The 18,281-nt window shown below is 43.4% G+C and overlaps 1 non-coding gene across 1 annotated transcript; it reads left to right on the forward strand.

Moving 5' to 3' along the window:
• Positions 1-1,122: 1,122 nt before the first annotated feature.
• LOC132620614 (small nucleolar RNA R71) lies at positions 1,123-1,228 on the forward strand. Its single transcript, XR_009575055.1, has one exon. It is a non-coding gene; the product is annotated as a small nucleolar RNA R71 (small nucleolar RNA).
• The last annotated feature ends 17,053 nt before the right edge of the window (positions 1,229-18,281 follow it).

The following is an 18,281-nucleotide window of genomic DNA, read 5'->3' on the forward strand; positions in this document are numbered from 1 at the left end:
GCTCAAAGGGCGAAGAGCGCCAGAAAGTTTTGCCTTCCCCTTTTCATGTTTTTCTCCTTGTGTCGTGAGATTATCAAGACTCTGCTCCTCTTCAACTATAATAGGGACTTCCTCCTCTATTTCTTACTCCGCAATAACATCAGATACATCAGGTTGTGCCTCTTCTTCAACAATTGGCTCGAGATCAACCACCTTTTTATCAGCACCTTGAAGTATTTTTCCACTTCTGTGCTCCACAGAGTTTACCCCACTACCTTTTGGATTTGGAACTGTATCACTTGGTAGTTGTCCACGTTGAGGAGTATGCATTTATCTGGAAAGGTCTCTGAATTGTGATTCAAGCTTCTGAATGGAAGCTGAATGAGATAGTTGAACCTGATACATTCCCTTTATTGTGCTCTCAGTTCTGTCCTGATTCATTAGCATTTTCTGCATCATACTTTTTAGCTCCGCAGAATCATTAGGCGCATTACTAGCAGAGTTGCTAGCTGAATTGTCTCTCCACTGTTGGGAATTTGATGCTTACCCCCTTAGTGGAATGTAGGGGTTCGAGCTCTTGTTGCCATAATTATTGTTATTGTAATTCCCTTGATTTCGATTTCCCTGCTCATTTCTGCTATAATTGTTCCATTGAAATTGGTGTTGAGGCTTTTTCCATGGGTGATGACCCGGACCTTGATAATTTTGCCTTTGATAACCCCCTTGCGAGTTGTTGACATAATTAGCATCTTCATACTGTTGTTGCCCATCTTGGTACATCCCCTCAGGGACTTGATACATTCCCTGTGGATGAGGTGGTAACTCCTCAACAACATTTACCCCCTGTGCATCCTTTTCTGCCAACTTCTTCGATAATAGATCCACTGTGGTTTGCAATTGATCAAAGGCATGATCTCTCTCATGGTTTTCTTTTGCACATCAACTAGTGATGGACTACCATAAGAGAGACTCTCACTATCAGTTGAATGCCAAACTTGATTGTGGGTGGTGAGTTTATCAAGGAAACGAGTGATTACGATAAATGACTTGTCCATGAAGCATCCTCCTGCGGCAGTATTGACAGCAATCTGATTCATTGTATCTAAGCCCTTGTAGAATTTCTCCATGAGAATAGCATCCGAAAACTCGTGAGTTGGAGATTGAGCTAGATAGTTCTTGAACCGCTCCTATGCCGAATATAATTGTTCCACTGGGAGCTGTTTGAACTCAAAGATCTTATCCCGAAGCTCGGCCTTTTTGCTTGGTGGGAACCACTTCTTCAGAAATGTACTGGCTAGCTCGATCCAGTTATGAATAGAATTGCTGGGAAGCTTTTCATACCATTCCCTTGCTTGGCCAGCCAAGGAATATTTGAAGACCCGTAACCGAAGTGCATCAGCAGAAACATCACCTTGGGATTGTTGAGCACATACGTGCAGGAAGTTCTTCAAATGTCGAAGTGGACAATCCTCCAAAGAATTTCGGAAATAACCTTCAAGTTTCAGTAGTTGATAGATAGAACTATCAATTTTGAACGTAGCATTTCCAGTCCTAGGAGGGACCACAGCAGAAGCATAATCAGCTTCATTGATGAATTCCGCAAATATATTCTCATCTTCGTCCTCTTCTGGTGCAGGTGGGTTCACTTGGAATCCCCCTTGGTTTCCTTGATTTCGATTTGGTCTTCCAGCCATGTTTACCTGGTTCACCACTGTCACGACCCAGCCCCGTGGGCCGCGACTGGCAACCTACTTGGGCACCCAGACCCATCTATCCAATACATTCAACTAAATAGCAGAAGCCGACAAGGTTGTATTTACAAATTTAGATGATTTCCAGAAAATTTCGGCAGAGTCTCTTTTGTTTTTCGGACTATCCAGAATAACCCTGTACACAGCAAACACCAACAAAGGCCACACAGGGCTAACAAAGAAACGTATAAACATATGCGTACCGGCCGCCTCGACGTATGGGATCGCCCAAACAACATATACACATAACCATACAGAAAGACCCTAACCCACAGACATGTCCACAGACCTCTAAACTGACCGACAGAACCATATGACGGGACAGGGCCCCGCCGTACCCAAATAGTCAGATGTACAGAAATATATACATGGCAAAAGATATATATACCAAAAGTGGACTCCGAATCAAAGGGAGTACTCCGAAATAGCAGAAGTGGAGCCTACAGTGGTGGGTCGCCTGCGTCTGTACCTGCGGGCATGAAACGCAGCCCCCGAAGAAAGGGGGTCAGTACGAAAGATGTACTGAGTATGTAAAGCATGGAGTACAGAAATATAGGCCACAACTGAAAGCAAAAAGGATACAAAGGAGGAAATACCGAACAGTATATCAAAATGTGTATCAAAATCATATATATATATATATGCAAACAAAAAATCATGCAAAGCTCAGGAACGTGGTCACCACTCCGACGCTGGTGCCACACACAGCATAACACCAAAAGGTTCAAATCTCCGTACATCCCCGAGCACACACATATCAGCATATCATATCACCAGCCATATCACAGCATAACACCAACGGAACCCGGCCCTATGGCGAGGTCTCGGGAACCGTAACACAGCATACGGCCGAATTTATCATAATGCGCATGAGTCATAACCGGCCCGGGAACCGGTGAACGAATCATAATAAGGGCACGAGCGGAGTCGTGAGCAAACAATGCAATTTGTATATCAAAATAGCCTTTCAAAACTTGATAAAATCATAAGTCAAGTCTTTAGTAAAAATAGTCGAACAATTAGTTAGTACGGAGTTCATCTTACAAAAGTGCTCCCGAAATGGTATTTATAACCCAAAACATAGTTTAGCATATTACGTTAATCAAGACATTATTTTATAATAGACGATTTCACAGTTAAAGGTCCCTTGTCAAACTTTTACAAAGAGAAAGCCTAATAGAACAAACAAGGCATCTCGGGACTAGCGGGCCCACCTCGGGTCAAGTCGAGGTGGCGGACGAGAATCACGGACATTTGGGGTCTATGGGATCATACATAAAGGTTTCGAAGGGATCCGACGACGTTTGCATAAGTTTCAGACATTTGGTTCCTTTCTAGCCAAAATATGGTCTTTAAGCTTCAATTCAATTGAATGAATAGTAGATATTTTATAATTCGGATTTCGAGGAGCGGGATTGCTCCCGGGGTTCCGATATCAACCTAGCATACCTAAGACATGCCAAAAGAAGGAGTGGGTAGCCTTACATACCTTATATACGACTTATGCTCGCCCAAAACTTAAGTCCCGTTTCGCTCAGAATCTGCAAATGGTCAGAGTTACCTAATTAGGAATTTCAATACTTAAGAATGCACTTAATCCCATATTTGCCTACCGAAATTTCGGCAGCATTTCCCCTATATATATAACACCCCGAGACTTAGCTCGGCTCCATATACGACAACACAACAGCCCACAATATCACAAACATCATATGTCGCAACAAAATAAGTCTAACGTCAATATTCTTTCTTTCTACATAATTCAACAACTTTCATCCAAACTTCACAACATCAAACTAACATCCACATTATCATATTCATTTACTCATTCAAAGTTATTCAAACACATTCCAATAATATTCCAAGCGATATACATGAATTCAAGTATGCCGCCACTTTCCATATTCTATCCAAAACTTCAACAAATGCGACAAACTATCAACTCGCATTGTTTTCATCCAAATTCATTAACAACGACCATAATTCACATTTAAAACCTTACTTCTATAATTACATAAAAATCACATGAAAATTACATAATCTCCCATATCGACATACGACCAACTTCAATGCCAATTCAACTCGTTTAACGTTCATTTACATCATAAATGACACAACGACACAACTAACAAACTAAACAAAATCAATTCACCTCCCCTCCACCACATTATGGCTCACGGCCAAACACACCCTTCTCACACACACACGCCATGCACAAACACAACACCATTCCATAATCTTCATGCAACATCAATCACTATAACATATAAACCCATTTCATAACATAAAAACATAGAAATCATACCTTATTCTTGAAATTCCGACTCGCCGCAAACGTCGCTCTCTCGCTTAACTAATTGTATCACGTCGGAGAGCGTCTTGCATACTCTATGAATACAAGAAGAACAAGATTTTATAATCACAATCAAAGGCTAGGAAAAATTATTTTTCCTTTTTCACTAGGTTTCGGGCGAAGGGCCTTTTAATTTTTGCTCTTGATTTCTTGGTCTTTCTTGAAGTTTCTAAGGATGAGCAAATATATATATATGCTCTCTTAATTAAATAAATGGTCACATGTTAGTCATGTGACATGGGCTTGGGCCAAGCATAGTTGGCCGGCCACCTATGAGGCTTGGGCCTCAAATTTCTCCAAATTTTATTGAGCCCAACTCGTTGAAATCTCGTTTTGTAATTCCCGAAACTAATTTCCGAAATTCCAATTTTGCCCTTGGACTTCCTTCACATTTCCACACCAATATTATCATAAACAACATAGACATTTTAACTAAAATCAATTATTTCCTTATAACATGCAAGTCTTAATTATTTTCACGATTTCCGATTATGCGAAAACACGGGATATAACATTCCCCCCCCCCCCCCCTTAAGAACATTCGTCCCCGAATGTTAAATTAGTCTTATAACATAACGGGGAAGCCTCTTTTATAATTAGCACACCTAATTCATTTGTCAATCAATACAACAAGTTTGAAGGTTTAAATTACCTGTGGCCGCAGGGAACAAGTGGGGGTATTTCTTCTTCATCTCATCCTCCGACTCCCAGGTCATTACTTCCCGGTTGTTGTTGCGCCACAGGACTTTAACAGAAGGATTAACAGAAGGCACTTCTTTAGTGCGCAGTCTCCTTACCTGTCGATCCAGAATAGTTATAGGCTGCTCTTCATAAGACAAATGCTCCGTTACCTGAATATCATTTATTGGGAATATTCTGGAAGGATCACCAATACATTTTCGCAGCATGGACACATGAAATACCGGGTGTACTGCCTCCAAATCGGATGGTAAGTCTAGCTCATAGGCGACCTCGCCTATCTTCCGAATGACCTGATATGGCCCGATATACCGCGGGCTCAACTTACCCTTTTTACCGAATCTCATAACACCCTTCATAGGCAACACCTTCAGGAATACCCAGTCGCCAATCTGGAACTCTAACGGCCGACGTCGTCTATCTGCATAAGCTTTCTGCCGACTCTGAGCAGCTAATAATCGTTCCCGAATAAGTTTTACTTTATCCACCGCTTCCTGGATCACATCTGGCCCAATTAACTTAGTCTCGCCCACGTCGAACCAACCAATAGGAGATCTGCATTTCCTGCCATAAAGGGCTTCATACGGGGCCATCTAATTGCTGGAGTGATAACTGTTATTATAAGCAAATTCAATAAGCGGCAAGTGATCATCCCAGCTGCCTCTGAAATCAATGACGCAGGCCCGCAACATATCTTCCAGTGTCTGAATAGTGCGCTCGGCCTGCCCGTCGGACTGAGGATGAAAAGTTGTACTGAGGCTCACCTGGGTCCCTAATCCCTCCTGAAATGACCTCCAGAAATTTGCCGTAAACTGGGCACCTCGGTCAGTAATAATAGATACAGGGACTCCGTGAAGTCTGACTATCTCTCTGATATATAATCTAGCATAATCCTCAGCCGAATAAGTAGTCCGGACCGGAAGAAAATGGGCTGATTTCGTCAATCTGTCAACAATAACCCAAATAGAATCATACCTGCGTGGAGTGCGCGGTAACCAAACAACGAAGTCCACATTAATCATCTCCCATTTCCAGGCGGGTATTTCCATCTCCTGCAATAATCCACCGGGCTTCTGATGTTCAATTTTAACTTGCTGGTAATTTGGGCACTGACCAACGAATTCCGCAATATCTTTCTTCATACTGTCCCACCAATATAAACATCTGAGATCATGATACATTTTAGTGGAACCAGGATGAAGAAAATACCGTGCATGATGCGCCTCGCCCATAATCTGTCGCCGCAGGCCTGCAACGTCCGGTACACAGAATCTGCCCTCATATAACAATACCCCTTCAGGTGAAATTTCAAACGGAGTCTTTTCTTTATTAAGAGCCACATCCTTGTACTAAACCAGAATAGGATATTCAAACTGACGCTGCTTTACCTCTTCTATAATAGATGATTCAGCAACTGCACGAACAAAAATCCCAGTATTTCCAAAATCTGCCAAACGAACTCCAAGGCTGGCTAACTGATGAATTTCACGAACCAAGTCTTTCTTACCAGGTGGTATATCAGCCAAGCTGCCCATGGACTTGCGGCTAAGTGCATCCGCTACCACATTGGCTTTCCCAGGATGGTACAGAATATCAACGTCATAATCTTTCAGTAACTCAAGCCATCTCCTCTGCCGCAAATTCAGTTCCTTCTGCTTAAAAATATACTGGAGACTCTTATGGTTCGTATAAATATCAACATGGACCCCATATAAATAATGCCGCCAAATCTTCAAAGCATGAATCACCGCGGCTAACTCAAGATCATGAGTGGGATAATTCTTCTCGTGCGGTCTGAGCTGCCGAGAAGCATAGGCTATGACTCGACCGTGCTGCATCAATACACAACCTAGCCCAATACCAGAGGCATCACAGTAGACAACATACCCATCTGATCCTTCTGGAAGAGCTAAAACTGGAGCTGAAATTAATTTTTCTTTCAACATCTGAAAGCTGCGCTCGCAGGCATCGGTCCACTGAAATCTCGCGGCTTTCTGAGTAAGCTTCGTCAGTGGTGCTGTAATAGAAGAAAAATTCTCCACGAACCTCCGATAATATCCAGCTAACCCCAGAAAACTGCGCACCTCTGTCGGTGTAGTAGGCCTGGGCCAATTCTGTACAGCTTCAATTTTCTGCGTATCGACCCGAATACCGTCTGCTCCGACAATATGCCCCAAGAATGCCACAGAAGTTAACCAGAATTCACATTTGGAAAATTTAGCATATAATTTTTGTTGACGGAGAGTGCCCAGTACTGTCCTCAAATGATCCGAATGCTCTTCTGCTGATCGTGAATATATCAGAATATCATCGATAAACACAATCACGAACATGTCCAGGAAAGGACGAAATACCCGATTCATCAGATCCATAAATACTGCTGGAGCATTAGTCAACCCGAAAGACATAACTCTAAATTCATAATGCCCGTACCGGGTCCTGAAAGCAGTCTTTGGGATATCAGATTCTCGCACTCGCACCTGATGATAACCTGAGCGCAGATCCACCTTTGAAAAGTATTTAGCACCCTGCAACTGATCAAACAAATCATCAATCCGGGGGAGGGGATATTTATTCTTTATAGTCACCTTATTCAATTGCCGATAATCGATACACATGCGCAGTGACCCGTCTTTCTTTCTTACAAATAATATTGGCGCTCCCCAGGGTGATGTGCTGGGTCTGATAAAACCCTTATCCAACAAATCTTTCAGTTGCTCTTTCAACTCCTTCAATTCAGCCGGTGCCATTCTGTACGGAGGAATAGATATAGGTTGCGTATCCGGCAACAACTCTATAGTAAAATCTATCTCCCGCTCGGGCGGAAGACCCGGAAGCTCATCAGGAAATACATCTGGGAATTCATTAACGACCGGAATAGACTGAATATTAGGTGTCTCAGCGGTAGTGTCGTGCACACGAACCAAGTGATAGATATAGCCTTTCTGAATCATCTTCTTAGCCTTGAGGTACGAAATAAACCTACCCCTCGGCGATGCTGTAGACCCGAACCACTCTATAACTGGTTCCCCTGGAAACTGAAAACGGACTACCTTTTTCTGGCAGTCAACATTGGCATAACAGGAAGCTAACCAGTCCATACCCATAATAACATCGAATTCCAGCATATCTAATTCTATCAAATCAGCCTTAGTGCAACGATCACATATAGTCACAGAACAATCCCTATATACCTGCCTGGCTATAATACAGTCCCCGACCGGTGTAGCTACCTCAAATGGATCTATAGGCTCAGACACTATCCCAAATTTACTAGCCACGAGCGGGGAAATATATGACAAAGTAGAACCAGGATCAATCAGTGCATATACAGATCTGGAGAAAACCAATAATGTACCTGTGACGACATTCGGCGAAGCCTCCTGATCCTGGCGGCTGGCCAATTCCTATATGCGGTTCGAGGGACCGCTAGAACCTGAAGCACTGCCACGACCTCGACCGCGTCCCGCCGGTGCAGGCATACCTCGCCCCGCAGGGCGTGCAACTGATGGAGCAGATGATGAACCAGCGGCTGATCCCGTCGGCTGAGCTACACTACCAGAACCGCTCGCCAACGGACAATCTCGCATAATATGGCCCTGACCGCCGCATGAAAAACAGGCTCCAGTAAGTCGGTAACACTCTCCCGGGTGCGACTTCCCGCAATGGGAACAACGAGGCCTGGGTGGTCTGGGCTGACTGGGACCTCTGGATACCTGTGAACCTGACGCTCTGGAACTCTGACCGGCCCCAGACGGTCCTGCACTGTCAAATCTCCTACCGGCCGGCTGTGTACCCCGGCCTGACGGAGGAGGATGTCTGCCTGACTGCTGCTGCTGAGGCTGTCCGCCTCGAGAATCTCCAGAATAGCCTGCGGACCGAGCCCTCTTGGGCGGCCTCCTGTCCCGATCTCTGCTAGAATAATCAGCTCTATGTCGGTCCTCCATACCCAAGGCATAAGCCTGTAGTCGGGCAATATCCATGTCTGTCTGCAATGCCACTGCCATACAGCCATCAATCAAATAGCGGTCTAACCCCATCACGTATCTGTGCATCCGATCGGCCATATCTGCTACTATGGTAGGTGCATACCGGGCCAAAGAATCAAACTCCATATTATACTCACGGACGCTCCGACCCCTCTGCTGCAGATGCAAAAATCGGTCAACCCGTGCCCGCCGTAACTATGGGGGCAAAAAGTGGCGAGTGAAAGCAGTCACGAACTCGTCTCAAGTAGCTGGAGGAGCACCCTTACCCCTGGATAGCTCCCAGGACTCATACCAGTGAGCAGCAACATCCCGTAGTCTATGCGAAGCCAGCTCAACAGACTCAGTCTCTGAAGCCCTGACCAAGTCTAGTGAGCGCCGCATCCCCCGAATAAAGTCATGGGGGTCCTCGTCGGGCATAGACCCGAAAACCTCTGGAGGGCCACACGATAGGAACTCTTAAACCCTCAGGCTGTCACGCCTGTCGTCATCATCATCATCTCTCCGCCCGCGTCTGCGAGCCTGTCCCGCTACCAGAGTAGTCAATAACTGCACAACCTATCTCAGTGTCCTGTCCTCCGCCCCTGGCTGAGGAGCTGGAGGCTCGGGTGCGGGTACTCGGGCCCCTGGAGCTACTGATGGACCTGCTCCAGGCTCCGCCTGTGGTGGTGTAGCGGATCCCTCTGAATGGGGCACAACCTCGGGCAAATCATAAACACGAGCCCGGGTAACTCGTTGTGCCTGACTAGTGCCTGCCATCCCTGTCTTGCCCTTCTAGGCCGCTGTTGCCTTCTTCGGAGGCATCACTGCAAACACAATAACGAATCAGATCAGAATCATCTTAATAGCACAGCTCTATCGCATGATCTAAGATTCCAAAGAAAGGTAACACCCTAAATGCCCTGTAGCCTCCTGTTTATAGGTGTGGTGCACAACACACCGATAAACGAGACTCTACGAGACACGTCCTGTAGACATTCCAAGGACAGACTGCTCTGATACCACTTTTGTCACGACCCAGCCCCGTGGGCCGCGACTCGCACCCTACTTGGGCACCCAGACCCATCTATCCAATACATTCAAGTAAATAGCAGAAGCCGACAAGGCTGTATTTACAAATTTAGATGATTTCCAGAAAATTTCGGCAGAGTCTCCTTTGTTTTTCGGACTATCCAGAATAACCCTGTACACAGCAAACACCAACAAAGGCCACACAGGGCTAACAAAGCAACGTATAAACATATGCGGACCGGCCGCCTCGACGTATGGGATCGCCCAAACAACATATACACATAACCATACAGAAAGACCCTAACCCACAGACATGTCCACAGACCTCTAAACTGACCGACAGAACCATATGACGGGACAGGGCCCCGCCGTACCCAAATAGTCAGATGTACAGAAATATATACATGGCAAAAGATATATATACCAAAAGTGGACTCCGAATCAAAGGGAGTACTCCGAAATAGTAGATGTGGAGCCTACAGTGGTGGGTCGCCTGCGTCTATACCTGCGGGCATGAAACGAAGCCCCCGAAGAAAGGGGGTCAGTACGAAAGATGTACTGAGTATGTAAAGCATGGAGTACAGAAATATAGGCCACAACTGAAAGCAAACAGGATACAAAGGAGGAAATACCGAACAATATATCAAAATGTGTATCAAAATCATATATATATATATATATATATATATATATGCAAACAAAAAATCATGCAAAGCTCAGGAACGTGGTCACCACTCCGACGTTGGTGCCACACACAGTATAACACCAGAAGGTTCAAATCTCCGTACATCCCCGAGCACACACATATCAGCATATCATATCACCAGCCATATCACAGCATAACACCAACAGAACCCGGCCCTATGGCGAGGTCTCGGGAACCGTAACACAGCATACGGCCGAATTTATCATAATGCGCACGAGTCATAACCGGCCCGGGAACCGGTGAACGAATCATAATAAGGGCACGAGCGGAGTCGTGAGCAAACAATGCAATTTGTATATCAAAATAGCCTTTCAAAACTTGATAAAATCATAAGTCAAGTCTTTAGTAAAAATAGTCTAACAATTAGTTAGTACGGAGTTCATTTTACAAAAGTGCTCCCGAAATGGTATTTATAACCCAAAACATAGTTTAGCATATTACGTTAATCAAGACATTATTTTATAATAGACGATTTCACAGTTAAAGGTCCCTTGTAAAACTTTTACAAAGAGAGAGCCTAATAGAACAAACAAGGCATCTCGGGACTAGCGGGCCCACCTCGGGTCAAGTCGAGGTGGCGGACTAGAATCACGGACATTTGGGGTCTATGGGATCATACATAAAGGTTTCGAAGGGATCCGACGACGTTTGCATAAGTTTCAGACATTTGGTTCCTTTCTAGCCAAAATAAGGTCTTTAAGCTTCAATTCAATTGAATGAATAGTAGACATTTTATAATTCGGATTTCGAGGAGCGGGATTGCTCCCGGGGTTCCGATATCAACCTAGCATACCTAAGACATGCCAAAAGAAGGAGTGGGTAGCCTTACATACCTTATATACGACTTATGCTCGCCCAAAACTTAAGTCCCGTTTCGCTCAGAATCTGCAAATGGTCAGAGTTACCTAATTAGGAATTTCAATACTTAAGAATGCACTTAATCCCATATTTGCCTACCGAAATTTCGGCAGCATTTCCCCTATATATATAACACCCCGAGACTTAGCTCGGCTCCATATACGACAACACAACAGCCCACAATATCACAAACATCATATGTCGCAACAAAATAAGTCTAACGTCAATATTCTTTCTTTCTACATAATTCAACAACTTTCATCCAAACTTCACAACATCAAACTAACATCCACATTATCATATTCATTTACTCATTCAAAGTTATTCAAACACATTCCAATAATATTCCAAGCGATATACATGAATTCAAGTATGCCGCCACTTTCCATATTCTATCCAAAACTTCAACAAATGCGACAAACTATCAACTTGCATTGTTTTCATCCAAATTCATTAACAACGACCATAATTCACATTTAAAACCTTACTTCTATAATTATATAAAAATCACATGAAAATTACATAATCTCCCATATCGACATAAGACCAACTTCAATGCCAATTCAACTCGTTTAACATTCATTTACATCATAAATGCCACAACGACACAACTAACAAACTAAACAAAATCAATTCACCTCCCCTCCACCACATTATGGCTCACGGCCAAACACACCCTTCTCACACACACACGCCATGCACAAACACAACACCATTCCATAATCTTCATGCAACATCAATCACTATAACATATAAACCCATTTCATAACATAAAAACATAGAAATCATACCTTATTCTTGAAATTCCGACTCGCCGCAAACGTCGCTCTCTCGCTTAACTAATTGTATCACGTCGGAGAGCGTCTTGCATACTCTATGAATACAAGAAGAACAAGATTTTATGATCACAATCAAAGGCTAGGAAAAATTATTTTTCCTTTTTCACTTGGTTTCGGCCGAAGGGCCTTTTAATTTTTGCTCTTGATTTCTTGGTCTTTCTTGAAGTTTCTAAGGATGAGCAAATATATATATATGCTCTCTTAATTAAATAAATGGTCACATGTTAGTCATGTGACATGGGCTTGGGCCAAGCATAGTTGGCCGACCACCTATGAGGCTTGGGCCTCAAATTTCTCCAAATTTTATTGAGCCCAACTCGTTGTAATCTCGTTTTGTAATTCCCGAAACTAATTTCCGAAATTGCAATTTTGCCCGTGGACTTCCTTCACATTTCCACACTAATATTATCATAAACAACATAGACATTTTAACTAAAATCAATTATTTCCTTATAACATGCAAGTCTTAATTATTTTCACGATTTCCGATTATGCGAAAACACGGGATATAAAAACCACAATAGCAAACAAGGTGTGATGGAATAAAAAAAGTTTTAAATAAGAGTACGCACAATCAGTAATTTCAAAACTGTATTCTCCGGCAGCGGCGCCAAAATTTGATACGCTCAAATTACACCTATTAATGGCGTAAAGCGGACGTTGTCAAATATAGTAACCCAAACAAGGTTGGGGTCGAATCCCACAGCGAATATGGAGAGAAAAGGGTACTAATTGTATGCGATACTAGTCTTTAAAGGCTTTAATCCCATTCCGAATATTTTGAAAAGAGATTTGGTTTGGAATAGCTATTTTGAAGTGTTTAGAATTTGTTTAGATTTTGAGAACCAAAGTTGTGTCCCCGCGATGATTAGATGTTATGCTGTGGGTGTCAATATGATATATTTCTAATGGGTCGAGGTTATGTATGCACTTAATCTCTAATACACTTTCTAATATTTTCCAATAGTTAGAAAGTATTTCTTTTCATGATTTTCCCAAATGCAGAAAAGTTATAAATAAGGTTGATTAAATATGCCAAGTAGAACTCATCTTATCCCTAAGCGAGTTCATTAAACGAGGGTTAGCGCCCCGAGTCCTTGTTATATTATTTCAAATCACACCCTAGTTCATCTTTCCAAATAAACTAGGGTTTGTGCATGAACAAGTGTTTGCAACCACTTATAGAACAATGAATACGAGAAATAATAAAACACATCACAACCCATTATATATATATATATATATATATATATACAATGTTAGATACCCATTACATAGCACCCATCATTTGGGTCCACAACTTTGATTAAAGAAACTACTCACACATTATGGTCTCAAAAGTAGTAAGCAATAAATGAGACACAAAGCTTACAAAGTGTAATAAAGATGATGGAAAATGGAATCTTGTTGTCTTCACTAAGCTCCATAAGGGGAGTATTCAATATTCACCCACCAAAGGAACTTTTTAAGTGGTTATAATAAAATCTGAATGCAAAGAAAAACCTAAAATGTTCTTTAAATAGGCTTTAAAAATGCACAACAGAAACTGACAAAATTGCCCCCGATAGCAAGATCGACGGATCGTCGATCGTTCGACGATCCGTCGATTTCTCCGTCCTTTGTACCTTCAGCAACGTGTTCCATTCGACGGTGCCGTCGACCAGTTCAACGCTCCGTCGAGTATTCCGTCTTTTTCTCCTCTTGTTGAGAGATCCTGCTTGACGACACAAATGGCGAAACGTCGATCAGTTCGACGCTTCGTCGATGCCTCCGTCCTTTGTCGTCTTCAACTTGTCATCACTGGAAAATCGAGCTTATCGACGCTTCAAAGGACGGTTCGTCGGCTGATCGACGGAACGTCGATTCTTTATTTCTGGCCAATTTTTCCTTTTTTCTTTGCTTTTTGCTTTTGGGCCATTGTTTTCCTAAAACACAACAAAACATATTAACGAGCACCAGACTTACTTGAAAACAATCAAATTTCATAGTAAAAAAGGCGTCGAATGTGCCAAAAAACCGCGGCACATCAGATACCCTGACCTTATGTCAATTTTAGAGAACACAGAAGCTCCCTGTAACTTATAAAACAAGTCATCAATACGGGGAACGGGATACTTGTTTCGAACAGTTACCTTATTCAGCTGATGGTAATCGATACACATACGCATAGACCCATCCTTCTTTTTAACAAACAATACAGGAGCGCCCCAAGGAGAGGTACTCAGGCGAATAAACCCCTTACTCAAAAGATCTTGCAACTATTTTTTAAACTGCCTGAGTTCTGCTGGCACCATCCTATAAGGTGGAATAGAGATAGGACGAGTCCCTGGGTCTAAATCAATCCGAAAATCAATGTCACGATCAGGTTGCATACCCGGCAAGTCCGCGGGAAACATATCCGCTCGCGTACCATTGGAGCCGAATTAACAGATGAAGTATTTGTACTAGTGTCACAAATATGTGCCAAATAAGCTAGGCAACCCTTCTCCACTAGCTTCCTAGCACGAACGAAGGATATGACTTTTTTAGGGAGGGGACTAATGTTACCTTTCCACTTAAGACTAGGTGCCCCGGGCTTAGCTAAGGTAACAGTTTTAGAGTGACAATCAAGAATGGCATAATGCGGGGATAGCAAGCTCATACCCAAAATGACATCGAAATCTACCATATCTAGGATCATCAATTCTGCCCAAGTACTATACCCCATAAATGTAATCGCACAAGAAGTGTAGACGTTATCCACCACCACCAAATCCCCAACCGGAGTAGATACATAAATAGGGGCATCAACAGTATCACACATCATATCAAACCCACAGCAAAATATGTAGACACATAAGAAAAAGTAGAGCCCGGATCAAATAAAACAGAAGCCATCCGGTCATAAACACAGATAGTACCTGTGATAACAGCATCAGCGGCCTCAGCCTCGGATCTACTTGGGAAAGCGTATAAATGACCGCGCCCTCCTGTAGCCTGGGAACCATCGCGATTACCTTGTACAGTCTGGGCCCCGCCCTTGCCGAGCTACTTCCACCTCTGCCTGCTTGAGGATCGCCTCGGTTAGGCTGAGCGCCACCCCTACCCACGATGCGGCCACCCCTCCCTGCCGGTGTACGGTCCTTACCTCCTCTATCTGGAGCAAATAAAGCTCGAGGAGCCTGATACTGAGTTCCCTGTCCACTCTGTCTGAGTCTGGGGCAATACCTCTTAACATGCCCTACCTCATCGCACTCGTAACATGCACGGTACAGTCTAGGTTGCTGAATAGAAGCTGATGAAGCAGTATAACCCCTATACTGACCTAAAGACTGATAATTGGCCCCTAATAGGCCCCCAGCAGACACCTGCATGGCGGACTAAACCGAACATCCTGAATACAACTGTGAACTCTGAACCCTCAAGAAGGAATTACTGAAGTTCCCATCCATTCGGGCTTTCTTCTCTACATGCTTAGCATGACTCTCCTGTTTAATCCCCTCAACAACACGAACATGCTCCACTACCTCTTAGAATGAAGCCCCAGTGGCTACAAACTGAAGAGCTGATAGCTAAAGTACAGTGTTCAATCCCTTCACGAAACGCCTGATCGTCTCCCCCTCCGTAGGCAACAACTAAAGAGCATAGCGGGATAAGGAATGGAAACGGGACTCGTAAACAGCAACAGACGAGTTTCCCTGATCAATATTAGCAAACACATCCTTCTTTCGGTCCCTTATAGTACGCGGAACATACTTATCCAAGAACACTGAATAGAACTGAATCCAAGTCAACGGAGTTGACCCAGCTAGCCTGCACTCCACGTATGCCCTCCATCATAACTTGGCATCACCCAAGAACTGGAAGGTCACAAACTTCACACCGTACTTGTCCACAGCCCCATCTTATGGAACCTCTCGTGAAAGTCTATGATGAACTCGTAGGCATCCTCCAACTCAGTACAATAGAACACCGGAGGTTTCATTTTAGTGAACCTCTAGAACAGATCATGATCCTCACCAGTCATTAACGGCCCTACAACTGGCCTCAGAATGGCCTCAAAACCCGAAACTTCCTCCAAATGTGGTGCCACGGCTGTGGCATACTGAACCCCATGAGCCTGTGCTCTATCCGGACCTGAGACTGCTATCCCTGCGCCTCTACCTGCTGGGACGGCTGGTATAGCCCCGGCCTGTACTAACCCATGCAACAAATTCAGCACCTGCGCCATCGCATCTGGTATGCCAGGAGCAGCTGCAGCCCCTGACGAAACTAGTACTATCGCTGGCTGAGCTGGTGTGGCTGCATCTTCCTCGGCCTTATTAGGAGCCACTGGAGGCACGGGATCAACTACTGGGACTCTGCCCCCAGCTGAGGCCGCCCTCTACCAGTTCCTCTGCCTCCACCTCTGCCTCTGGCTGCTGCCGCGCGTGTTCTCGCCATCTACGAGAGAATGAAGGATTTTTAGATACCACTTTGAATCATCTAGATACCAATTGGAATCAAGTAGCATGAAATAAAAAAGAAAAGAGAATTTTCCTAGGGTCTGGTAGCCTCTCGAAGATAAGTACATACGCCTCCATACCGATCCGCAAGACTCTACTAGACATGTCCTTGTACGACGAGATCGATGAACCTAAAGCTCTGATACCAACTTTATCACGAACCAACCCGCCATGACTGGCACCCACACTAACTTCAAGTCTATTTTTATATTAACCAAATTGATAAGTTATTACCCATTCAAGCAAGAGATAATCAAAAATAAGTCATGCCATAAAATAGTAAAGTAAATGCGGAAGTCCTAACTATTACAAAACCCCAAAATCCGAAAGTCACCGTACAAGAACTCTAATCTAAACATGTCTAAGGAATGCAAAACTATCTAAACAAATAACCACAATGTCTGGAGTAGGAAATAGACATCATAAAAGAAGATCTTCGGGCGGCCTGGCATGGATAGAAGCCCACCTTAAATCTTTCCGCAAATGGCCTCAGCGCTAGATGTGAGGTCGGATAGCAGTCTCTGAATCCCAATCTGGACTCAAAAGAATACAGCAAGATAGTATCAGTACAAACACTATGTATCGGTAGATATCATAGGCCGACTAAGATTAGTATCATGCATACATCATAAAATACATAAAATAGACAAGTCAGCCAACAACACGAAATCAGTAATCCAGCAATAAGTCAACCAGGAATATTACAATTCAAGTCATCCAAAGATATCAACAATCAAATCAACAGAAACAACCAACGGGAACAATTCTATCGACAATTACCATAATCTCGATGTACACACATCCTAACTGATGTCATTGCTCACGAGTCATGACCTGCAGGGGACCCATGGTGTTCATGTGCCACTCGTTCCGGATACTCATAGGACCCGAGCCGTAAAGTCTCCACTCCAGAAAGAACCTTGTACGCGATCCACATCAAGTACCACTCATTTTGGGAACGAACCTCGGACCACGGGCCCATAACCTAGGTCACATCCTCATTTCGGTCAACTGTGCCTTTTCATATATCTATACATAATAACATTTCTTTCCATCTTATTATCAACGCTCAAATCATCATTTTGTATCCCAACTACACTGAGAAGATCATATTAACTTCTCATCACAACAATATCAAACTGTAGATTCAACACAATGAATAGTGGCACGAAGCCCACACAGTCACTCAATCAATAGCATATAGGAGTTCAATCACACACACATATCATGTATAAAGACTAGACATGCTTTCTCCTATTGAATTTACAACACATACAATCAATTAATCAAAGTCTAACTCAAGTAGATCGTAACATACCTCAACGCAGAGCTGGAACGATGCGAATCACTCTGCTACAGCTTTTTCCTTCCTTAAAGCCTCGAAACGCACAAAGTTTAGAAATTAGAATGCTCAATGAGTCATACTTACTGTAGTCACAAAATCAATTCAAGAACACCCTTCCCTTTAGCCCCATTCTCATGGGTGAATGATTTCTAGGTGTAAAACAACCTAACAATGGCCTTAGTAACCAGTAACCATCAATCTATAATAATATTTAATCAACACATCAATTACAAGCAGTTTCCATGGTCAAGCTACCATTTTTATGAAATC

Source organism: Lycium barbarum, chromosome 11 (assembly GCF_019175385.1).
Source record: "Lycium barbarum isolate Lr01 chromosome 11, ASM1917538v2, whole genome shotgun sequence".
NCBI lineage: Eukaryota > Viridiplantae > Streptophyta > Magnoliopsida > Solanales > Solanaceae > Lycium > Lycium barbarum.